We start from the raw sequence: 25,944 nt of genomic DNA on the forward strand, positions 1-25,944 counted from the left end.
GGCTTCCTTACTCTCTTCTCCAGGGCCAATTCTCTACCGAAGCTCCCGGCCCACCCCACCCCCCAGGGGTCCCGACGCCATTTAGCTCCTCTGAAGCCGCCGCCATTTTCCGCCCCCGCCTGATCGCTGCGGAGCCTCTGCGGCCGCTCGCTCCTATTCTCTGCAGCCCGAGCTGCTGCTGCTGCTGCTGCCAGTCCGGCCCCGGCAGGGAGGCCCTGGCCAGGGCATGCGGGGACTGCAACTTCAGCGTCACGAAGGCCCAGCTTCTACCCCCCCGCAGTGTCCCGAAGCAGAAAGCCCGAGCCGGCCGCCGGGAGCTGACGGGTGGTGAGGGGGCCGGGCAGGCTGCACTGGGCGGAGCGGCCCTGGCGGCAGTTGGGACCTGAAGGTTCCATCGCACTTACTTCCTGTTTTGGGTCCGGGCACTTTGGAAGAACCAGGATGGAGGCTCCAAAAAATACCAGGATGGAGGAAGCAGCCACGGTCGAAAGTGGCTGCAGCTGGAGTGAGCGAGCGCGACAAGCCACCGGAAACGGAGCCGCGGCCGCGCCCCGCCCCCAGCCCCCCTCTCGCTCCCCCTCCCGTCTCATTTTCCCGCAAGGCGGCTTCGCGCGCGGTCTGCTGGCGTCACTTCCGGACAAGGGGTTACTGGCGCTTCAGCCTAGATTGTGTGTCGGGTATTGTCAGCGGTCTTCTTTTCCTCTCACTTGGGAATTCCACCATCGACTGTCCCTTTGTTGATGCTGCGGCCCTTTTTCTTTGGACTGTGGTCCCTCTAGCTCTGGAGATAGTTGGTTTCCGCAGGCAGAGTTTCATAGTTCGGGGCCGCGGTGAGGAAGGACTTGAAAGGGAGTTCTGAATAGAGAAGAAAATGGGGAGTGTGTGCTTCGAGGCCGTTTACACTAGGTCTGCCTTGCCAGAGGCCCTTAAAATGAGGTGTCACCTATTGGGTGTGTGATGCAATTCTTGGTGAAATGTGTTCTCCTGAGTGAGTGTAATTAACAAGTATGCTAGTATAGCATTTATACTAACTAGTCCGTGCTGCTACTTTGTAGTATAGTATACGCTATCACTATGCGTACTACTATGAGGATAGTATACTAGCAGGATGCTAGTCTGATATGCAGCTGTCCTCAAAGCACAGGTCTAATAAGGTGGCCGTTTTTCAGTTACCTGGGGCGTTTAGATAAGATCCATACTCCAGCTCCGCCCCAAACTAATCTTTCAGAATCTGAGATCCCGGCAGAAGGTTTCTTTCTTTCTTTTTTTAAAGAGTTGCAAGCTTGAAAATTGCGAGATTGAGTGGTCTGAATTCTGTTAGAACTCCTTTTATGGTTTTAACCTCATTTTACTTGTTTATAAAACTATTTCATACTCTTCTTTCCTGGGATGACAGGTTTAAAAGCTAGATTTGGCTAATATCCTTGCTTCCAATGACTGTGCTGAAACTGGCATTGCCACAATGGGAATGTAGTCACCATCAGTTATCAAAGTCAAATAAGGGTTATCAAGAATATGTATGTACGTCTTAGATTAGTTTGAAGTGACAGATGAGGTAAATGTATAATGATTTGTTTTCATCTATAACGTTTCAGCAGTTTCGATAACTCTATGCAATCGTGCTTTCTTTTGAATACAGAGTATAGCTGGAAGACTTAAGTGGAAGTAACCCAAATTCATCAAAGAAACATTGGAGAAGAAATAAACTGCATACCAAAACAGGTTTAGGAAAATGAATCTTTAGGTTTTAAGCCAAAAATACTTAGTTTTTAACCAGTAGTTCACATTACTATACTATTCTTTGGGGCAATTTTCTTATAAATGTTACATTTCAAAAAAATGAGCAAGTATGAAACAGCTAAATAAAATAAACCTTTGGATTTGAATACTGTGAGTTAACTTTTTTTGAGTACCTACTGTGGGCTTCTTGGATGCTTTGCATGCATTAAACTCATTTAAAGGTCATTAGCACCAAAAGCATCGGTACAGTTATTAAAGATGAATCCTGTTTTACACAAGAACCACAGAGAAATAAAGGAACAGCTAGTAAGTAATAGACAATTGAAGCCTCCAGAGCGTTTGCTCTTAACCTACTGTTTACAAAATAAACTTTAGCAATAGTCTTCTTATAATGAAAACAAATTATTGTAATGAGCTTACAGATTCTTTGCTTAACTGGAAGATGGGCATATTTGACCAATTTTCAAATAAATGCAGTAACTTTTTCCCCCGTTTTTCGGAGTGCATGGGCAGGGAATTAAACCCAGCTCTCCTCCATGGCAGGTGAGAATTTTACCACTGAGTTACCTGTGCACCCCCTGTAAGTAATGTTTTATTGTCTATTACTAATTTGTGGTACTCTGTATCCTATTGGCATTGATGACATGTTCCATTTCTAAATGAATATATAGGTAATATTTATGTAAATTAGGATACTGTTGTGGCATGGTCATTGGAATCAGGCCTGAGTGAATTTTGGCTCCATTGCCTAACGGTGGAATAACCTCGGGTATGATATTTAACCTCTCTAAGGTTCACTTACCTTATAAAAATGGGGTTAACAAAATCCATCGCTCAGCGTGATGTAGGCAAAATGATATACATGGAGCCTGAATTGTAGTAAGCACTACAAATGGAAACTAATAAACCCCTGAACCAGAAAAGCAATTAAACTACTCAAAGAGCAATTCTAATGAAGTAAGTACATAGTCAAAATTGTTGTTTAAAACATTATTGGGGAGAAAGGAGCGTGTCATCGCCACCCACCCACGGGAGCCCTGAAGAGGAGCAGGCAGCCTCCATCAAGTGAACGCTGTCTGGGCTGGCGGGCGGGCGGGCTGGTGGGAGAAAGGGCGGGCCGAGCTCGGAGAATGCGCTTGTCCCACCTTCCCTTTCCCGGTTGGTGGGAGCAGGGACATCCTGACCGGCGCCAGAGGAGAGTCTGGGAACGTCACTTGAGAGTTGGGGCAGAGCAATGCGCGGGGGAGAGCGCTCGAAGACCACTGCAGCCGCTGGCCCCGTTGAACAGATACACAGTAATGGCCACGGCCTTACTTTGGGGAGCTGCAGCTATACAGAATATTAGAAAACGTCAATCTACCTTCTTATTTTGATGCTTTCATTCAACAAGTTGGTAATGATGTCCAACAACTCTGTGAAGCTGGAGAACAGAGATTTGGGAAAATCATGGTCCTTATGGGCATGGTAGCAAACGTCTTCATATCAGAAGACTACAGAGACTGGGTTATAGACCCAGACCTTTTCAATCAGCCTCTGGCTTCACTTCCTGTCAGTACCATACCCGTCAATAAATTACCAGAAGGATCACCAGCATGGCTGGGAATATTCTGTAGTAGTTATGAAAGGAATAGCAGTGCCCAGTAACCTCATTTAAAAATCCCAAAATGTGCTGCCACTGCCTGTGTGCAGAGCTTGAGACAGGGGAAATCAGATGTGGGGAGGTTGGTTCTGCAGAATGCAAGTAAGTCCAGACTGGCAGGGCTACCATGACACAGAGCGTGAGCACAGTCTCTCCCCAGTAGGCCTTGGCTCCCCAGCTTCTCGCAGGGAAAGCAGTGAGGTGCTGGATGCTGCCACTGCACTCTCTGTGGCCAAGTGTGTGGCGCAAATGGCACCCATGCTGCAAAAAGTTTGAATGAAGTGAAAAAACAATAAGAAGTTGGCCAAAGTGATTGGCCATATCTTTGAGATGAGCAATGATGATCACACAAAGAAAAGGAAGTCTGAAAATACAGTGCAATATATGACAGATGTGACTCAAAGAGAAAGGACTGGAAACATCTCACACTTCGTGAGCTCGCTGTTAATAAAGCAGTTGCACAGCTCTTTGTCAAGGATAATGCCCTGCTGAGAAGGGATGAACTTTTTGCCCTGGCTGGTCAGACATCACCAAACATCACCTGTAAATATACCTACAGAACCACCAAGTCAAAATGTGAAGAAAGAGATAAATTCCCCAAAGAGAACTAAAGACTACCTTCAATCAGCTTTTACCTTAGAAAAGAAAGTCTTCAAAACAGAAGCCTGAAGATTCAAGATGGCTGTAATTGTCTTACTGTCCTCTGGAAATGGCATCAGATTTAAGGATAATGTTCCATCATAGAAATAAGCCTTAATAGCCAATGTTGCCTCATTCAGCTCCAACTGATTTCATAGCCAAAGCATAAGAACTTGTACAGTAGTCTGTGGTAAACAGAAAAAACAATAGCTACAAAAAAAAAGAAAATCCAGAATGTTGCAATCTTGTCACAGAATATTGATCTTTTCACATTCCTGTGTGTCATTTTATGTGGAAAGACTTGCAAATTAATATTGTAAGCATTCATTTTTTAAGAACGTACAAAGTATTTGTGTAATTTTTAAAAGTGAGATATAGATGTTGAGACTTATTTTTTTCTTGGATGTAGGTACAGTTTACTTTACTTGAAATTTCTTTGTCTGCTTTAAGTATATTTAGAGTAAATAGTATTAAATGTCAGAGTTTAGAATCTTTAGAGCCATAAAAAAGAAAGCTGAAGTGACATAATTATTGGCAAGGTTGCTATGTTTTTGGAAAAGTGGAAAGTAAATACTCATTTTAAGCCAAGGAAAATTTCGTGAATTTAATGCTTGATAAGAATGGATTTTCTTTAACAGGACACTTGTAGCATTCATTCATGTAATGTCATTTTTACTAGTTTCAACAGTACATACTTACACAATTAATCAATAATAGAAGAGAATTAAAAAGATGAGTAATAGAGTAGGAAATCTCTCATATCTAGTTGACCCAGATTGCGTTATATAATTGCTACATAAAATGCAACAAAAATAGGAAGCTATTACTTGGACAGAAAACTTGAAACAAGTGGACTGATATATAAAAGTCTTGATTTGAATATTGATATTTCAGAATGTGTTAAGTAGATTAAGACATAGGAAATTATTCCTAAATGTGATAAGGATGGTTACTGTTAACCATCAGCCTACTCTTTGCCGTTAACGCCCTTAGAAAGTCAAGTGCATCCTCATAATTAAATTCTCCATTTTTGGGTGAGTTTCTTTTCTAACTACCTTTTCCCAAGTCAGTTTGTATTTACTTGGGGAAGACAAATTTATTTCAATATTAGCTTAATACATTATTTAAAAAGTAAATCCATTATCATAATAACACCTCTACATCTTTAATTTGAATACTCAGCAGTTTATTTGATTTGAATCCTAGATAATTTTTAGCAGTTATGCTTTTAGATTATCACTACCTCATGACTAAGTCAATATGTACTTAGGGAATGCATGATATTTTTAATTTTCTCCTAGATTTTATATAATTTGAAATGAAATGTTTTGCAGAAAAATCATGAGAAATGCTTCTATCCCAAATAGAAATTATAACATTATTTACAAATATTTAAGGCATGGTCTAGTTATGCTTAACTTTGTATAACACTTTCATGAACCTCATCAGTGATTGAATATTGATGAAATTATCTTTCTTTAATGAAAAGTTGATATGTTACTATAAAAGTGTTTCCAATATGGAGAAGCAGGTTCTGTTGTTTCATGATTGTATCATGTCCTAGATATCCTGGATCGTGTGATTCAGAAAAGACAAATATGTTTGCAAGAGCTTTCATTTAAAGTAAAAGGAAAATGCAATCTCTGAGTGATCCATTCTTTTCTTTCTACAGACTCGGAGTCTTGTTAATATGGTTGATGGGTATACACTGGAAGGCCTTCCAAACTTCTGTAGAGCTGATGGAGATTCCTTTGCTAACAGAGGAATGACTAAGTGGTCCCTAGTAAGGCCCCCACAGCATGCTCTTCCAGACCTTCTCCCATCTCTGATTTATCCTCTAGGGATTATGGTACTCCACTTTATAATTCTTTTTCTGACTTCCTTTTTGTCTCAGTGTATCAACTTCATACTCCTTTTAACCCCTCAACCTGGTCACCACCTCTCCATAACCCCTTATTTTTTTGCAATAGATTTTTTTGAAGCTCATTAACGGAATATTAGCAAAAAATTGGTTCCTCTTTCCAGTTAGGGGAATGGAGAGCTAAGTCTTCAGATATTCCCAGGAAGTAAAGCTAAAGGTTTTCATTCCATCCTTGACATTTTGGGGACAAAATATGACTATTTAAATTATTTTACTAAAATTGGGAGAATGTCTAGATTGAGACTTAAAAATATTCCCTTCCCTTTTGATGCTTATAGTGTAGGGTAGGAGAGGAAGGGACAATATATTAGTAAATCAGTAATCGCAAATTTTGTCTTCTAAGAAGTATATCAATTGGTTGCTTTGAAAATGGATTTTACATAGGTAGTTCAGCGTAGTCCTTTCTAAGAAGACATTTGGTTGAGAAGAAATCATAGTAGAGGTTGGGAGGTGGGATAACATTAATTAATTCAGCTAGGGAAGGAAAGAGTATTGTAGAAAGCAGTTGACCTGTATGTTTATAAAACAGTGAGAACACAGCCCTAGCAAGTGGTAGGCTCAGTCCCTCACAGACATTAACTGAGGTTAACTCCTGCTACTGTGAGGCCTGAGCTTAGCATGCACCCGGAAAGAGCAAAAATGAGCCAAATGCTGCCTCTGTCATGTTTCACAATGTTAGCTTGCTGGCATGCCACAGTAACTTAACTTAGACGATACTTAAATGTTTGTTGCTATTGAAGATGATTAAACATCTAGCAGGAGATCAGGGAGATAGTCATTTCTATTCTTTGACTAAAACTATTATCTGCAAGAGAGCTCACAGTTCTTTTACAGATAGTGTCACTACTTGGGCATTTCTGGAATAAAACAAACACTGGACAATCAAATGTTACCTTTTATTAATATTCAACTATAAAGAGGTTATTTCAACATAAAGACACAGCTCCATGCTACTCTAAAACTTATTGCCTAAATTTCAAAAGTATTTCATTTTAACCAGCAGATGTCCTTATTGTTAAGCAAATTTTTTTTTCCTTTCCAGAGACGGGGCTTCCACAGAGCTCCTGGGGCTTGAATTTGCTAGTGATACCCTATTGTAGACCAAGGACAGGTTTCAAAAATAATAAAACCAAAGGGCTTAAATGCTTTGAAATTCAAATATGAAAGGGCTTCCTAGCATTTGACGACTTATCATAGATTAATCCCCTTCTATTTAATGTACTAACCAGAATGCCATTGCACAGAATATGTTGTGTCAGAGAAAGAATCAAAGCACTCTATGAACTTTATGGTTTTCATGCATCTGTACACTTGTGATACATTCATTAATTTCATTTAGCAGACCTTTCTGGACACCTCCTTTAAACTGACTACTATTCTAGGCACAGGAAATATGATGGAGACCAAGAGACACAAGGGACCTGCCCTCTGGGAACATAAATTCTTGCAAAGAAGCTTATGTTCTGGTAGCATTTTCAACGTGTTTTTGTAGTAAACTTTTTTGATTAAAGTACCAATTTACTAATTAACAAGTAGCTACCTACAAAACTTATTTATGATTAATATCTTAATGAGGAATAAGGACAAAATAGAAATCACATCATTGATATCATCAAATATTGCAAATATTAGGAAAGATGGGCTAAAGTTCATTGCTCCTGTATAGTCAGAGATTAACACTTGCATCTCACTTTGTACTGTTTCCAGAAACTATTAAGTATTCAGAAATATTAGACATTATTATTGTCACCATAACAACAAAGAATGAGTAGTAGGAAAAGAGAACAGTTTCTTGACTGTTGTGGAGTTTTTGAAACTCTTTCAATGGAGAGGAAAAAATTCTCTGAGTATATTAGGATTTGTATTGAAATAACAATAGTGAGCAGGCAGTCTGTCTCTAAATATCTTTTGAATTTATTTTAAACTGCTTTTCGAAATGGCAATCTATTGCTGGTGGGTATGGAGAGGAAATTATAAGTTCTATTGATTGAAATTTTTGTTTCTCTAAAACTCCTTTTCGAAATTGCCCTATTTTCATGTTTGTAGGCAAAGTGTTGAATGGCCTCTAACTTGGGGTGTCCCATTTGACTGAAGTAACTATACGCCTTTAATATACATGCAACTGCTGCATATAAACACATGCAAGTGAAGTCTTTTATGACCTGAAATTGTGAAAGTTAAAATCTAAACGTAATAGTGGTAACAGTACTACTAACATCTTTTTCTGTGTCTGCTTATGTTTCTTACCAGAAGTTTACATTTATGCTGAACTTCAGTCTGTGCTGTTTAATTTGGTGTAGAAAGACATAAGGTATCACAGACATTATCTGAAATAAGATGAAACTCCTTTCTATATTTCCATTATAATTGGATAAACTCTATTTTCGTTGAACAGTAGCCCGCTTTCCCATGCAGGCTTTTCTTTCTTTTTCCTTACCAAAGAGCTGTCTGCCATGGAATCATTCTCCACTGAGCGCATCTTGATTTTGAACCTGTAAAAAATTTTCTCAAGAATCTCTGAGAAGGAACCTATGCTACTTTACCACTGCAGACCAATTCTAGGAGAAATATATGATACAACAATGTTTCATCCATAATGTTATAAATAACTATGCTACTTTAAAAAGTCATAGTAGGGGGTGCGAGAGTAGTTTAGTGGTAGAATTCTCGCCAGCCATGTGGGAGACCTGGGTTCGATCCCCAGCCCATGCACTTCCCAAACAAATAAAAAAACAAAGAAACCAACAAAAAACCAACTAAACAAAAAAATTCAACAGATGGTGCTGCGATAATGGGATACACATAGGGAAAAAAGAATGAAATGTGACCTTGTCATACAGCATACAAAAAAAAGTCATAGTAAATACTGTACTCTATAAGAAATTTGTCCCCTCTAATGGATAAAAAAGAAAACAGATCTGAAGTAGCCTTTTACTTTTAGGCTTTCCTGCCTCACCACAACCACATTCTGATAAATACATTGAATGAAAGATTAAAAAGTAGAGTTCTCTATAATAGGTGGCTTAAAATTGATGGTAGTTTGCAACAAGTCACTGGGATTTTCCTATCGTTCCCATATTCACCTGGTAGCAGAATCTGATAATATTATATCTTTTATTTTTATTAATTTTCAATGGTGTATTAGTTAGGGTTCTCCAGAGAAACAGAATCAACAGGGAACACTCGCAAATATAGAATTTATAAAAGTGTCTCATATGACTGCATGAATGCAGAGTCCAAAATCTGCAGGGCAGGCTGTGAAGCTGATGATTCTGATGGAGGGTCTGGATGAACTCCACAGGAGAGGCTCACAAGCTGAAGCAGGAAGAGAGCGTGTCTCTTCTGAATCCTCCTAAAAAAGCTTCCCATGATTAGATTAAGCATCACTCATTGCAGAAGACTCTCCCCTTTGGCTGATTACAAATGGAATCAGCTGTGGATGTAGCTGACATGATCATGATCTAATTCTGTGAAATGTCCTCATTGCAACAGACAGGCCAGCACTTGCCCAACCAGACAAGCAGGTACCACAACTTGGCCAAGCTGACACATGTCCCTGACCATGACAAATGGTAAAATGGTTGATTTCATGTATTCTTGTTGCTTAAACAAGTAACAGTTGAAATTCAATCCCAATGAAGTCTAAACTTTCATGTATTATATACTAGAGGTTTGCAAGGAATATATCTGTAATCTCTCTGTATCAAGCATTCACAGTGCTCCTCAGACGTTGATGGCCATTTCTTCTCTCTCTCTCTCAACAAATGATCTTTATAGAACTTTTTAAGCATACACATCCTCAATAGTCAGCTCACACTTATGTAGTCATCTGTACTCCACCTAAACTCCTTCCTTCCAATCCTGGAAATGCTCCTTTTCTTATTCAAAGCTAATCCCTTCTTTTGTGCTTTTGATCTGTCTTTACCTGAGACTATGCTTATTCCCTTGTCTTTGTTTTCAGCTACTGTAGTCTGGTTTCTGGCCCCAACATGCTACTGAAACAGTTCTCATTAAGATCATCAATGACCTCTGCAATGCTAGATCCAATGAATATTTTTTTAATTCTCATTTTGCCTAATCTTTCTGCAACATTTGCTACTTAAATGACTACCTCTTCCTTCTTTGAATACCTTTTTCCTTGGCTTTGTGATACAATGCCCTAGAATTCCTTTCTGGGCTGGTTTTTAAATTTCAGAGTTCTTTACGATAACCTCCTAGGACTATGTCTCTTTCACATTCTATCCTCCCTCTCTAAGTGGTATCATCCATTGTAATGGTTTTAATGCCCTCTAAACACTGGAACTCTTAAATTTATAGCTCTGACAGTTTGAGAATAGTATGTACCCCAGAAAAGTCGTTTTAATCCTGATTTAATCTTGTGGGGGCAGCCATTTCTGTTAATCCTGATTCAATACTGTAGGTTGGAATCTTTTGATTAGATTATCTCCACGGAGATGTGACACATCCAATTGTGAGTGTGACCTTTTGATTAGGTGGAGAAGTGACCCCACCCATTCCTGGTGGATCTTGATAAGTTTACTAGAGTCTTTAAAGGAGGAAATTTATTGGAGAAGCCTCAGAGCCAACAGAAACTCCAGAGCAGAACTGACAGGCAGAGAAAAGAGACACATATGTTTAGAGATGAATGGAGCCAAGCAGACATTGCCATGAGATGTTAAGCAAGCCAGAACTAGGAGAGGGCCAAGGGAAGCCAAGAGACAAATGCCAGCCTTGGAGAAGCAAAGAGAGGAACCCTCACAGGAACAGAGGCTGAAAACAATGGAGTCTAAGAGCAAGGGTCCAACAGAAGCCAGCCACATTGTGACTATCCAGCTGACAAGAGATGTTTCTGACTCATCAACCTTCCTTGAATTAAGGTATCTTTCCCTGGATTCCTTAGTTTGAACATTTTTATAGGCTTAGAACTGTAAACTTGTACCTTATTAAATTCCCTTTTTAAAAGACATTCCAGTTTTGGTATATTGCATGCCAGCAGCTTATAAACTAATACATCTACTTTTCAAATGCTCTGTTGGATGTGGCATTTCCTTATGGAAGGCATACAATGTGCTAGATTGTATTTTCCAAAAGTGGCTCCAACAGTATCTCCCACCCAATATGCTCTTAATACAATGTGACTTTGGACTCCTTCCATTAAGAAACAGGGGTGTATGAACTCTCCCCTTAAAATTAGAAAGGTTTTTATGATAATTTTAATCAAGACTATACAAGAAGTGGATTCTGGGGCCAAGATGGTGGCTTAGTAATGTGCGTACGTTTTTAGTTCGTCCTCCAGAGCAACTACTAAATAACCAGAAACAGTACAGAACAGCTCCTGGAGCCACGACAGTGAACGGACACACAGCATACCTCAGTCTGGACTGGCTGTGAGTCTCCAGAACAGTGAGTTCCCCAAGCCGCACACAGTTCCCCAAGCCGCGCGCAGTTCCCCAAGCCGTGGTGGCCGGGGCCCAGCGCCCCTCCCACACAGGCGGCTTCCCAGAGGGAAAGGAAAGAGTCTCTAACAGTAGCAGGGACTGAGTCCAACCAAACACCAATAGTGGCACTAATAAACAAATTCTGACTACTAAACATAGGCCCCCAGCTCAGGCGAAACTGGTCAAGGCAGAGGTCGCCTATTGGGCTAACCAAAAAAGAGGAAAGGGGATGAAACGAAGCCTTCTGAGGATGTTTCTATGGAGGCTTGGCTGCCTCTGGATTCAGCTGCAACTGCCCCAAATGCAGAAACAGGCTGCTTTCAGGGCTGTCTCCCACCTGAAACTTCCCCACGGGAGGGGTGAAACACAACTCAGGTGGAATCCCTCTCTCAAGGAATTCAGACCCCAGGGCTTCGTAATTTGAAGCCATTAACCCAGCCTACAACCTTTCCTCTGTCTGCACCACGTCCCCAGCAGGGAGAGCCTTCCAAAGTTAAAGGACACAACATCTTTTGCTGGTGGGACCCGCAGACAGACAAGCGCCACATACTGGGCAAGATAAGAAAAACAGAGCCCAGAGACTTCACAGGAAAGTCTTTCAACCTGCTGAGTCTCACACTCAGGGAAAACTGATGCAGGTGATTCCTTCTCCCCGAAAGGAGGCCAGCTTAGTCCGGGAAAACACGGCTGGAGTCTGTAATACCTATGTAGACCCTCCTAAGGGTGGGGAGGAAAAAGGCACCTTACAAGCAGGACAAGAAACAAGAAAACAAGAACTGAAAAATTACCCTCTGTTAAACAAAAATTAAGCTAGAGGCCCAGAAAAAGCTGAACTGAAGGTCAATGAACAGATAGACAACAAACTCATCTAGCAAGAAAACCCTAGGTAAGATAAGTGAAAGCAATCTCCAGAATAAACTAATCAAGGTAATTAAATGTCCAGACACCAGCAAAAAATAACAAATCACACCAGGAAAATTGAAGATATGGCCCAGTCAAAGGAACAAACCTATAGTGCAAATGAGATACAGGGGCTGAGACAACTAATGCTGAATATATGAACAGAAATGGAAAACCTCTTCAAAAACCAAATCAGTAAATTGAGGGAGGACATAAAGAAGGCACGGAATGAACAAAAAGAATAAATGGAAAGTCTGAAAAAGCAAATCACAGAATTTATGGGAATGAAAGATACAATAGAAGAGATGAAAAAACAATGGAAACCTACAATGGTAGATTTCAAGAGACAGAGGTTAGAATTAGTGAAATGGAGGATGGAACATCTGAAATCCAAAAAGAAACAGAACCTATAGGGAAAAGAATGGAAAAATATGAGCAGGGGCTCAGGGAATTGAATGATAATATGAAGCGCACAAATATATGCGTTGTGGGTGTCCCAGAAGGAGAAGAGAAGGGAAAAGGAGGAGAAAAACTAATGGAAGAAATTATCACTGAAAATTTCCCAACTCTTATGAAAGACCTAAAATTACAGATCCAAGAAGTGCAGCGCACCCCAAAGAGAATAGATCCAAATAGACGTTCTCCAAGACACTTACAAGTTAGAATGTCAGAGGTCAAAGAGGAAGAGAGGATCTTGAAAGCAGCAAGAGAAAAGCAATCCATCACATACAAGGGAAACCCAATAAGACTATGTGTAGATTTCTCAGCAGAAACCATGGAGGCAAGAAGACAGTGGGATGATATATTTAAATTACTAAAAGAGAAAAACTGCCAACCAAGAATTCTATATCCAGCAAAATTGTCCTTCAAAAATGAGGGAGAAATTAAAACATTTTCAGACAAAAAGTCACTGAGAGAATTTGTGACCAAGAGACCAGCTCTGCAAGAAATAGTAAAGGGAGCACTAGAGACATACGAAAAGATGGAAGAGAGAGGTGTGGAGAAGAGTGTAGAAAGAAGGAAAATTAGATATGACATATAAAATACAAAAGGCAAAATGATAGAGGAAAGTATTACCCAAACAGTAATAACACTAAATGTTAATGGATTGAACTCCCCAATCAAAAGACATAGGCTGGCAGAATGGATTAAAAAACAGGATCCTTCTATATGCTGTCTACAGGAAACACATCTTAGACCCAAAGATAAACATAGATTGAAAGTGAAAGGTTGGGAAAAGATATTTCATGCAAATAACAACCAGAAAAGAGCAGGAGTAGCTATACTAATATCCAACAAATTAGACTCCAAATGTAAAACAGTTAAAAGAGACAAAGAAGGATGCTATCTACTAATAAAAGGAACAATTCAACAAGAAGACATAACAATCATAAATATTTATGCACCAAACCAGAATGCCCCAAAATATGTGAGGCATACACTGCAAACACTGAAAAGGGAAATAGACACATCTACCATAATAGTTGGAGACTTTAATTCCCCACTCTCATCAATGGGCAGAACATCTAGACAGAGGATCAATAAAGAAACAGAGAATTTGAATATTACAATAAATGAGCTAGACTTAACAGACATTTATAGGACATTACACCCCACAACAGCAGGATACACCTTTTTCTCAAGTGCTCATGGATCATTCTCAAAGATAGACCATATGCTGGGTCACAAAGCAAGTCTCAACAAATTTAAAAAGATTAAAATCATACACAACACTTTCTCAGATTATAAAAGAATGAAGTTGGAAATCAATAGGCAGAGTGCCAGAAAATTCACAAATACGTGGAGGCTCAACAACACTCTTAAACAACCAGTGGGTCAAGGAAGAAATTACAAGAGAAATTAGTAAATATCTCGAGGCGAATGAAAATGAAAACACAGCATATCAAAACCTATGGGACGCAGCAAAGGCAGTGCTAAGAGGGAAATTTATTGCCCTAAATGCCTATATCAAAAAAGAAGAAAGGGCAAAAATTGGGGAATTAACTGTCCACTTGGAAGAACTGGAGAAAGAACAGCAAACTAACCCCAAAGCAAGCAAAAGGAAAGAAATAACAAAGATTAGAGCAGAAATAAATGAAATTGAGAATATGAAAACAACAGAAAATCAATAAGTCCAGAGTTGGTTCTATGAGAAAATCAATAAGATTGATGGGCCCTTAGCAAGATTGACAAAAAGAAGATGAGAGAGGATGCAAATAAATAAGATCAGAAATGGAAGAGGAGACATAATCACTGACCTCACAGAAATAAAGGAGGTAATAACAGGATACTATGAACAACTTTATGCTAATAAATATAACAATGTAGATGAAATGGACAAGTTCCTAGAAAGGCATGAACAACCAACTTTGACTCAAGAAGAAATAGATGACCTCAACAAACCAATCACAAGTAAAGAAATTGAATCAGTCATTCAAAAGCTTCCCAAAAAGAAAAGTCCAGGACCAGACGGCTTCACATGTGAATTCTACCAAACATTCCAGAAAGAATTAGTACCAACCCTGCTCAAACTCTTCAAAAAAAATTGAAGTGGAGGGAAAGCTTCCTAATTCATTCTATGAAGCCAACATCACCCTCATACCAAAACCAGGCAAAGATATTACAAAAAAAGAAAACTATAGACCAATCTCTCTAATGAATATAGATGCAAAAGTCCTCAACAAAATTCTAGCAAATCAAATTCAGCAACACATTAAAAGAATTATACATCATGACCAAGTAGGATTCATCCCAGGTATGCAAGGATGGTTCAACATAAGAAAATCAATTAATGTAATATACCATATCAACAAATCAAAGCAGAAAAATCACATGATCATCTCATTTGATGCAGAGAAGGCATTTGACAAGATTCAACATCCTTTCCTGTTGAAAACACTTCAAAGGATAGGAATACAAGCGAACTTCCTTAAAATGGTAAAGGGAATATATGAAAAACCCACAGCTAATATCATCCTCAATGGGGAAAAATTGAAAACTTTCCCCCTAAGATCGGGAAAAAGACAAGGATGTCCACTATCACCACTGTTATTCAACATCGTGTTGGAAGTTCTAGCCAGAGCAATTAGACAAGAAAAAGAAATACAAGGCATCAAAATTGGAAAGAAAGAAGTAAAACTATCACTGTTTGCAGATGATATGATACTATACATTGAAAACCCTGAAAAATCCACAGCAAAACTACTAGAGCTAATAAACGAGTACAGCAAAGTAGCAGGTTACAAGATCAACATTCAAAAATCTGTAGTGTTTCTATACACTAGCAAAGAACAAGCTGAGGGGGAAATCAAGAAACGAATTCCATTTACAATTGCAACTAAAAGAATAAAATACCTAGGAATAAATTTAACTAAAGAGACAAAAGACCTATACAAAGAAAACTACAAGAAACTGTTAAAAGAAATCACAGAAGACCTAAATAGATGGAAGGGCATACCATGTTCATGTATTGGAAGACTAAATATCGTTAAGATGTCAATTCTACCTAAATTGATTTACAGATTCAATGCAATACCAATCAAAATCCCAACAACTTACTTTTCAGAAATAGAAAAACCGATAAACAAATTTATCTGGAAGGGCAGGGTGCCCCGAATTGCTAAAAGTATCTTGAGGAAAAAAAAACAAAGCTGGAGGTCTCACGCTGCCTGACTTTAAGGCATACTATGAAGCCACAGTGGTCAAAACAGCATGGTACTGGCATAGATAGACATATTGACCAATGGAATCAAATAGAGTGCTCAGATATAGACCCTCTCATCTGTGGACATTTGATCTTTGATAAGGCAGTCAAGCCAACTCACCTGGGACAGAACAGTCTCTTCAATAAATGGTGCCTAGAGAACTGGATATCCATACACAAAAGAATGAAAGAGGACCCGTATCTCACACCCTATACAAAAGTTAACTCAAAATGGATCAAAGATCTAAACATTAGGTCTAAGACCATAAAACAGTTAGAGGAAAATGTAGGGAGATATCTTATGAATCTTATAATTGGAGGCTGTTTTATGGACCTTAAACCTAAAGCAAGAGCACTGAAGAAATAAATAAATAAATGGGAGATCCTCAAAATTAAACACTTTTGTGCATCAAAGAACTTCATCAAGAAAGTAAAAAGACAGCCTACACAATGGGAGACAATATTTGGAAATAACATATCAGATAAAGGTCTAGTATCCAGAATTTATATAGAGATTGTTCAACTCAACAGCAAAAAGACAGCCAATCCAATTACAAAATGGGAAAAAGACTTGAACAGACACTTCTCAGAAGAGGAAATACAAATGGCCAAAAGACACATGAAGAGCTGCTCAATGTCCCTGGCCATTAGAGAAATGCAAATCAAAACCACAATGAGATATCATCTCATACCCACCAGAATGGCCATTATCAACAAAACAGAAAATGACAAGTGCTGCAGAGGATGTGGAGAAAGAGGCACACTTATCCACTGTTGGTGGGAATGTCAAATGGTGCAACCACTGTGGAAGGCAGTTTGGCGCTTCCTCAAAAAGCTGAATATAGAATTACCATATGACCCAGCAATACCATTGCTAGGTATCTACTCAGAGGACTTAAGGGCAAAGACACAAATGGACATTTGCACACCAATGTTTATAGCAGCATTATTTACAATTGCAAAGAGATGGAAACAGCCAAAATGTCCATCAACAGAGGAGTGGCTAAACAAACTGTGGTATATACATACAACGGAATATTATGCAGCTCTAAGACAGAATAAACTTATGAAGTATGTAACAACATGGATGGACCTAGAGAACATTATGCTGAGTGAGACTAGTCAAAAACTAAAGAACAAATACTGTATGGTCTCACTGATATGAACTGACATTAGTGAATAAACTTGGAATATATCATTGGTAACAGAGACCATCAGGAGATAGAAATAGGGTAAGATAGTGGGTAATTGGAGCTGAAGGGATACGGACTGTGCAACAGGACTGGATACAAAAACTCAGAAATGGACAGCACAATACTACCTAACTGTAATGTAATTATGTTAAAACACTGAATGAAGCTGCATGTGAGAATGATAGAGGGAGGAGGGCTGGGGACATAAATGAAATCAGAAAGAAAGATAGATGTTAAAGATCGAGATGGTATAATCTAGGAATGCCTAGAGTGTATAATAATAGTGAAATGTACAATGTACAATTTTAAAAATGTTTTTGCATGAGGAAGAACAAAGGATTGTCATTATGGCAGGGTGCTGAAAATAGATGATAACTAATACTTTAAAATGTCACATTATGTGTGAGACTAAAGCAAAAAATGTCTATTTGTTACAAAATTTAGATTTTGACTAGAGCATTTCCTAATATAACTCATGTAGATAGTTTGATTGAATGTCATAAGTACTTGGAATCTCAGGTAGCACATGAGATTTTGTTGGTTTGTCCAGAGTGATCCCCTGATGAATCCTAGAATGATTTGATCAGTGACTGGAAAAGTATTTGCAAGCCCCCTTCGGGGAATGGTGAGAGTGGGGAGAAATTCAACTTCCCCAAGTTGAATTCTTGATATTCTCACAATCAGTGTGGACAACCAAAGCTATAGGCTGAGCCCTCAGTCTTGGGGTTTGTTCACATGAAACTTAACCCCACAAAAGATAGGTCAAGTCTACTTAAAATTTAGGCCTAAGAGTCACCCCCAAGAGAGCCTCTTTTGTTGCTCAGATGTGGCCTCTCTCTCCAGCCAATATGATGAGCAGTCTCACCACCCTCCCCCTCTCTGTGTGGGACGTGACTCCCAGCGGTGTGGACCTTCCTGGCAACGTGGGACAAAGATCTTGGAATGAGCTGAGACTCAGCATCAAAGGACTGAGAAAAACCCTAGAATGAGCTGAGAATTAACATCAAGAGACTGAGAGAACCTTCTCGACCAAAAGGGGGAAGAGTAAAATGAGACAAAGTGTCAATGGCTGAGAGATTCCAAACAGAGTCGAGAGGTTATCCTGGAGGTTATTCTTATGCATTAAGTAGATATCACTTTGTTGTTCAAGACATAGTGGACAGGCTGGAGGGAATTGCCTGAAAATGTAGTGCTGTGTTCCAGTAGCCATGTTTCTTGATGATGATTGAACAATGATATAGCTTTCACAATGAGACTCTGTGAATGTGAAAACCTTATGTCTGATGCTCCTTTTAGCTACTATATCAACAGAAGAGTAGAACATATGGAATAAAAATAAATAATAGGGGGAACAAATGTTAAAATAAATTCAGTTTGAAATAGTGGTAAATGAAAGCAAGGGGTAAGGGGTATGGTACATATAGTATTTTTTTCTCTATTATCATTTTATTTCTTTTTCCGTTGTCTTTTTATTTCTTTTTCTAAATCAATGCAAATGTACTAAGAAATGATGAATATGCAACTATGTGATGATATTAAGAATTACTGATTTTACATGTAGAATGGAATGATTTCTAAATGTTTTGTTTGTTAATTTTTTTAATTAATAAAAAAATGAAAAAAAAAAAGAGTATACAAGAAGTGGTGCTATCTGACTTACAAAGGTAGACCATAAAAGGCAATGCAGTTTCCTCCTTACTCACTGTGTTATCTGATACCATCAACAGACATCGTGTAAGTCTGGCTTACATTGTGTAAGGAAGCTCAAACTAGCCCATGCAAAAAAACATATAGAGAGACTCTAAGGCCGTATGAAAAGAGAGATGACCAGAGAGCTCCTAGTTGCTCCAGTCTCCTCATCCATATGTTATCTATTGCTGGCTATCAAACTCCCCCGAAATGTTGTGACTTAAAACAGCAAGCATTTATTTTCTCTTCTTTCTGTGAGTCAGGAATTCAGAAGTGCTGCAACTTCCAATTTAGGGAATTTTATGAGGTTTCAATCAAGATGCCAGTTGGGGATGTTGTCATTTGAAGCTGGACTGAGACCAAAGCATCCACTTCTAAGTTTTTTCACTCACATGACTGTTGGCAGGAGGCCTCAGTTCCTCACCACATGGACCTCTCTACAGGGCTGCTTCAGTGTCCTCACAACATGGGTAGTGGATTTCCTCAAGAGCAGGTGATCCTAGAGTGAGAACAAGGAACAAGCTGCAATGCCCTTTATGACCTAGTTGCAGAGATTATACATTATCTCTTCTGCCTTGTTCTATTCATTGAAGTGAGTCACTAAGAGATGTTGGTCTGTAGTTTTCTTTTCTTGCAGTATCTTTATCCAGCTTTAGAACAAGAATGAGGTTGGCCTCATAGAATGAGTTAGAGATGGTACTTCCTCCTCAAATTTTGGATTCATTTAATTAGAATTGAAGTTAAGTCTTCTCAGAATCTTTTTTTTTTCTCGCATCTTCACATTATATATATATTTTTGGGGGTGGGGGGCTTTTATTTTTATTTTTTTTCCTTAGGATCTTTTGTGGCATTCCCCTGTGAAGCATTACTGACTCTATCTCTATTAGTAGATAATTGATTTCTTGAGTTCTTCTACTGCTTCTCAAGTCAATGTAGGGAGTCTGTGTTTTTCTAAGAATTTGTCCGTTTTTGTCTAAGTTGTATAATTTATTGACATATAGTTCTTCATAGTATCCTCATATAGTCCTTTCTGTTTCAGTGGGGTAGGTAGTAATATTCTCCTTTTCATATCTGATTTTAGTTATTTGTATCCTATCCCTTTTTTTTCTCTCTTAGTATAGCTAAAGGTTTGTCAATTTCATTGATCTTTTCAAAGAGTCAGTTTTGGTTTTGTTGATTCGCTCTACTGTTTTGTTTCTATTTCATTTATCTCCACTCTAATCTTTGTTATTTTCTTCCTTCTGTTTGTTTTGAGTTTAGCTTGCTCTTCTTTTTTTTAGTTCTTACAGGCTTGAAGTTAGGTCTCTGATTTTAGCTTTTTTATTTGTTACTATAGGCATTTGGAACGATAAAGTTCCCTCTTAGAACTGCCTTTGTTGCATACCATAAACTTTGGTATGTTGTTTATCATTTTCATTTGCCTCAAGATAGTTCCTTATTTCACTTCTGGGTTCCTGCTTACCCACTGGTTGTTTAGAGTATGCTGTTTAATTTCCACATAGTTTAAAAATTTCCATTCTTCCTTTGTTACTTGTTTCTAGCATCATTCCATTGTGGTCAGAGAAGGTAAATTATATGCATTCAGTATTCTAGAATTTATTGAGACTTGTTTTATGCCCCCAACATATGATCTTTCCTGGGGAATGATCCATGTGCACTTGAGAAGAATGTACATTCTGCTTTCACTGGGTACAGTATTCTATATATGTCTCTTTGTCTAGTTGGTTTATTGTATCATTCGAGTCCTGTACTTCCTTACTGATCTTCTGACTAGGTGTTCTATCTATTATTGAGAGTCATGTGTTGAAGTCTCCTACTATTAATGTAGGACCATCAATTTCTCCCTTCAAACCTGTTAGTCCTAGCTTCATATATTTTAGGGCTCTGCTGTTAGGTGCATATATATTTATGATGGTTACATATTCCTGTTGAATTATCTACTTTATCGGTATGTAATGAACTTCTTTGTCCCTCATAACTGTTTTTTACTTAAAGTCTACTCTATCCAATATTAGTATAGCCACCTCAGGTCTCTTGTAGCTCTACTTGCATGGTATGTATTTTTCAATTCTTTCATTCCCAATCTACTTGTATCTTTGACTTTAAGGTGAGTCTCTTGCAGAAAGCATATAGTTAGGTCATGCTTTTTTATCCATTCTGCCAATCTCTGCCTTTTGACTGGTGTCATAGTCAGCTTCATGTGTCAACTTGGCCAAGTGGTGGTATCTGTTTGTCTGGTTGGGCAAGTGCTGGCCTGTCTGTTGCAATGAGGACATTACATAGAATTAGATCATGATCACGTCAGCTGCATTCACAGCTGATTCCATTTGTAATCAGCACAAGGGGAGTGTCTTCTGCAATGAGTGATGCTCAATCTAATCACTGAAAGCCTTTTAAGGAGGATTCAGAAGAGACAGGCTCTCTTCCTGCTTCGGCCAGCAAGCCTTTCTTGTGGAGTTCATCCAGACCCTCCATCGCAATCATCGGCTTCACAGCCTGCCCTGCAGATTTTGGACTCTGTGTTCCTGCGGTCATGCGAGACACTTTCATAAATTTTATATTTGCGAGTGTTCCCTATTGATTCTGTTTCTCTAGAGAACCCTAACTAATACAACTGAAGAGTATATCCCTCTACATTTAAAGTCAGTACTGATAATATACATCTTTCTTCTGCCATTTTGCTATTTAGCCTTTGTATGTCTTGTATCCTTTTTGGAACCTCACTTAGGTTAAAGTCTAATTTTATATTTATTTGCTTTCTTGTGTTGTACCATATTGGATACCTTCTCATTTCTATTTAGATGTATTTTTCACCTGTTTTCCACGTCATTACCATGGTGTTAAAATTTAGCAGATATTTAGTTTGATACCAACTTAAATTCAATAGCATGCACATGTGCTTTTCCTATACTCCTCTGTCCCCCCACCATTTTTGTATTTATTACCATTTATATCTTTGTTCATTGTATGTCCCCAAACCTAGATTTATCACTACTTTTATGTACTTGCATTTTAGCACATGTAGGAAGGCAGAAGTGGAGTTATATACCAAAGAATACAATACAATAGTACTTGCATTTATACTTACTCAAATGGTTACCTTTACCACAGGACTTCATTTCTTTATGCTATTTTAAGCAAGTGTCTAGTGCCCTTTCATTTCAATCAGAAGAACTCCCTTTAGCGTTTCTTTTAGGGCAGGTCTATTGGTGATGTACTCCCTCAACTTTTGTTTATCCGAAAATGTTTTAATCTCTCCCTAATTAAAAAATTTTTTTTATTAATTAAAAAAATTACAAGAAAGAAACACAAATATTCTTAACATATGATCATTCCATTCTGCATATATAATCATTAATTCACAATATCATCACATAGTTACATATTCATCACCATGATCATTTCTTAGAACATTTGCATCAATTAAGAAAAAGAAATAAAAAGACAACAGAAAAATAGAACAAAAACAACAAAAAAATTATATATACCATACTCTTACCCCTCCATTTCATCAATCACTAACATTTCAAACTAAATTTGTTTTAACATTTTTTCCCCCTATTATTTATTTTTATTCCATATGTTCTACTTGTCTGTTGACAAGGTAGATAAGAGGAGCATCAGACACAAGGTTTTCACAATCACACAGTCACATTGTGAAAGCTATATCATTACACAATCATCATCAAGAAACATGGCTACTGGAACACAGCTCTACATTTTCAGGCAGTTCCCTCCAGCCTCTCCACTACATCTTGAATAACAAGGTGGTATCTACTTAATGCATAAGAATAACCTCCAGGATAACCTCTCAACTCTGTTTGGAATCTCTCAGCCATTGACACGTTGTCTCATTTCACTCTTCCCCCTTTTGGTAGGGAAGGCTTTCTCAATCCCTTGATGCTAGGTCTCAGCTCATTCTAGGGTTTTTCTGAATCCCTTGATGTTGAGTCTCAGTTCATTCTAGGATTTCTGTCCCATGTTGCCGGAAGGTTCACACCCCTGGGAGTCATGTCCCACATAGACAGGGGGAGGGTGATGAGTTTGCTTGTTGTGTTGGCTGGAGAGAGAGACCACATCTGAGCAACAAAAGTTCTCTTGGGGGTGAATCTTAGGCCTAATTTTAAGTAGGCTTGACCTATCCTTTGTGGGGTTAAGTTTCATATGAACAAACCCCAAGACTGGGGGCTTAGCCAAAGCTTTGGTTGTCCACACTTGTGAGAATATCAAGAATTCAACTTGGGGAAGTTGAATTTTCCCCCGTTCTCACCATTCCCTGAAGGGGGCTTTGCAAATATTTTTCCACTCACTGATCAAATCACTCTGGGATTCATCAGGGCATCACTCTGGACAAACCAACAAAATCTCATGTCCTACCCAAGTTTCCATGTACTTATGTTGTTCAACCAAGCTATCCACATAAGTTATATTGGGAAATGCACTAGTCAAAATATAAATCCCAAATCAAATAGACATTTTTTGCTCTAGTCTCACATTTAAAATTTTAAGTTGAAATTTTAAAATATTAATTACCATCCACCTTCAGCACCCTGCAGTAATGATATTACTTTGTTCTTCCTCACACAAAACATCTTTTAAATTTGTACATTTAGTCACTATCATTGTACACTCTAGGCATTCCTAGATTATACCACCTCAATCTTTATTGTCTATCTTTCTTTGTGATTTCATTTATGCCCCCAGCCCTCTTCCCTCTATCATTCTCACACTCAGCTTCATTCAGTGTTTTAACATAACTGTATTACAGTTAGGTAGTGTTGTGCTGTCCATTTCTGAGTTTTTATATTCAGTCCTGTTGCACAATCTGTATCCCTTCAGCTCCAGTTACCCAGTATCTTACCCTATTTCTATGTCCTGATGGTCTCTGTTACCAATGAAATATTCCAAGTTTATTCACTATTGTCAGTTCATATCAGTGAGACCATACAGTAGTTGTCCTTTTGTTTCTGGCTAATCATACTCAGCATAATGTCCTTAAGGTCCATTCATGTTGTTACATACTTCATAACTTTATTCTGTCTTACAACTGCATAATATTCCACAGTATGTATATGCCACAGTTTGTTTAGCCACCCATCTGTTGACGGACATTTTGGATGTTTCCTTTCTTGGTAATTGTAAATAATGCTGCTATAAACATTGGTGTGCAAATGTCCATTTGTGTCCTTGCCCTCATGTCCTTTGATTAGAGACAGCATATAGATGTGTCCTGGTTTTTAACATTCTGCCAGTCTATGTCTTTTGATTGGGGAGTTTAATCCATTACAATTTAGTGTTATTACCATACAGGTAGTACTTTCTACTACCATTTTGCCTTTTGGAATTTATATGTCAGATCTAATTTTCCTTCTTTTTACCTTTACTCATAGTCTTCCTTTCTACACTCTTCTCCACACCTCTCTCTTCTGTCTTTTTGTATCTGTCTCCTTTTAGTGCTCCTTTTAGTATTTCTTGCAGAGCTGGTCTCTTGGTCACAAATTCTCTCAGTGATTTTTTGTCTGAAAATGTTTTAATTTCTCCCTCATTTTTGAAGGACAATTTTGCTGGATATGGAATTTTTGGTTGGCAGTTTTTCTCTTTTAATAATTTAAATATATCATCCCACTGCCTTCTCACCTCCATGGTTTCTGCTGAGAAATCTACACATAGTCTTATTGGGCTTCCATTGTATGTGATGGATTGCTTTTCTCTTGCTGCTCTCAAAATTCTCTCTTCCTCTTTGACCTCTGACATTCTGATTAGTAAATGTCTTGGAGTAGTCTATTTGGATCTGTTCTCTTTGGGGTACGCTGCACTTCTTGGATCTATAATTTTAAGTCTTTCATAAGAGTTGGGAAATTTTCAGTGATAATTTCCTCCATTAATTTTTCTGCTCCTTTTCCCTTCTCTTCTCCTTCTGGGACACCCACAACACGTATATTCGTGCACTTCATATTGTCATTCAATTCCCTGAGTCCCTGCTCATATTTTTCCATTTTTCCCCCTATATTTTCTTTTTCTTTTGGATTTTGGATGTTCCATCCTCCAGTTCACTAATCCTATGTTCTGCCTCTCGAAATCTACCATTGTAGGTTTCCATTGTTTCTTTCATCTCTTCTACTGTGCCTTTCATTCCTTAAGTTCTGTGATTTGTTTTTTCAAACTTTCAATTTCTTCTTTTTGTTCATTCCTTGTCTTCTTTATATCCTCCCTCAATTCAATGACTTGGTTTTGATGAGGTTTTCCATGTCTGTTCATATTCTGAATTAATTGCTTCAATTTCTGTATCTCATTTGAATTGTTGGTTTGTTCCTTTGACTGGGCCATATTTTCAATTTTCCTATTGTGATTTGTTATTTTTTGCTGGTGCCTAGGCATTTAATTACCTTAATTAGTTTGTTCTGGAGATTGCTTTCACTTTTACCTAGGGTTTTCTTGCTGGATGAATTTGTTGTCTATCTGTTCTTTGACATTCAGTTCAGCTTTTTCTGGAGCTCTAGCTTGGGTTTTGTTTAACAGAGGAGAATTTTTCATTTCCTGTTTTCTTGTTTCTTGCCCTGCTTGTATGGTACCTTTTCCCTCTGACCCTTAGGAGTGTCTACTTAGGTATTATAGACCCCAGCCAGATTTTCCCAGACCAAACTGGCCTCCTATCAGGAGAAAAGAGTTACCTGCATTAGTGTTCCCTGAGGGTGAGACCCAGCAGGTTTAAAGACTTTCCTGTGAAGTCTCTGGTCTCTGTTTTTCTTATCCTGCCCAGTATGTGGCGCAGGCCCCACCAGCATAAGGTGATGTGGTACCTTTAACTTTAGCAGACTCTCCCTGCTGGGGATATGGTGGAGACAGAGGAGAGGTCATAGGCTGGTTTTAATGGCTTCAAATTACCAAGCCCTGGTGTCTGAATTCCTTGAGTGAGGGATTCCACCCGAGTTGGGCTTCACCCTTCCCCTGAGGAAGGCACAACCTCCAGACAAGCCCTCAAACAAGCTTGTTTCTGCCTACGCCTTGGGCAGGTGCAGCCTGAGAAGTCCTGCCGCTGAATCCAAAGGTAGTCAAGCCTCCATAGAAACATAGCCACAAAA

General features: G+C 38.6%; 1 protein-coding gene and 1 pseudogene across 7 annotated transcripts in view; one reads left to right on the forward strand and one right to left on the reverse strand.

Annotated features, from left to right (window-relative positions):
* The window catches only part of DMTF1 (cyclin D binding myb like transcription factor 1), a 42,417-nt gene extending 41,875 nt beyond the window's left edge, over positions 1 to 542 (reverse strand). For 2 of the 7 annotated variants that reach the window (XM_077149973.1, XM_077149886.1), the window contains exon 1: positions 405 to 540. The gene's annotated coding sequence lies outside the window, so the exon portion shown is untranslated. Of the gene's footprint in view, positions 1 to 11; positions 377 to 404 lie in introns of those variants that run through there. The other 5 variants (XM_077149798.1, XM_077149719.1, XM_077150209.1 and 2 more) reach the window with 4 other exon arrangements.
* LOC143681345 (NGFI-A-binding protein 1 pseudogene) lies at positions 466 to 4,003 on the forward strand (annotated as a pseudogene).
* Positions 4,004 to 25,944: the final 21,941 nt, after the last annotated feature.

This window comes from Tamandua tetradactyla, chromosome 1, assembly GCF_023851605.1.
Source record: "Tamandua tetradactyla isolate mTamTet1 chromosome 1, mTamTet1.pri, whole genome shotgun sequence".
Lineage (NCBI taxonomy): Eukaryota > Metazoa > Chordata > Mammalia > Pilosa > Myrmecophagidae > Tamandua > Tamandua tetradactyla.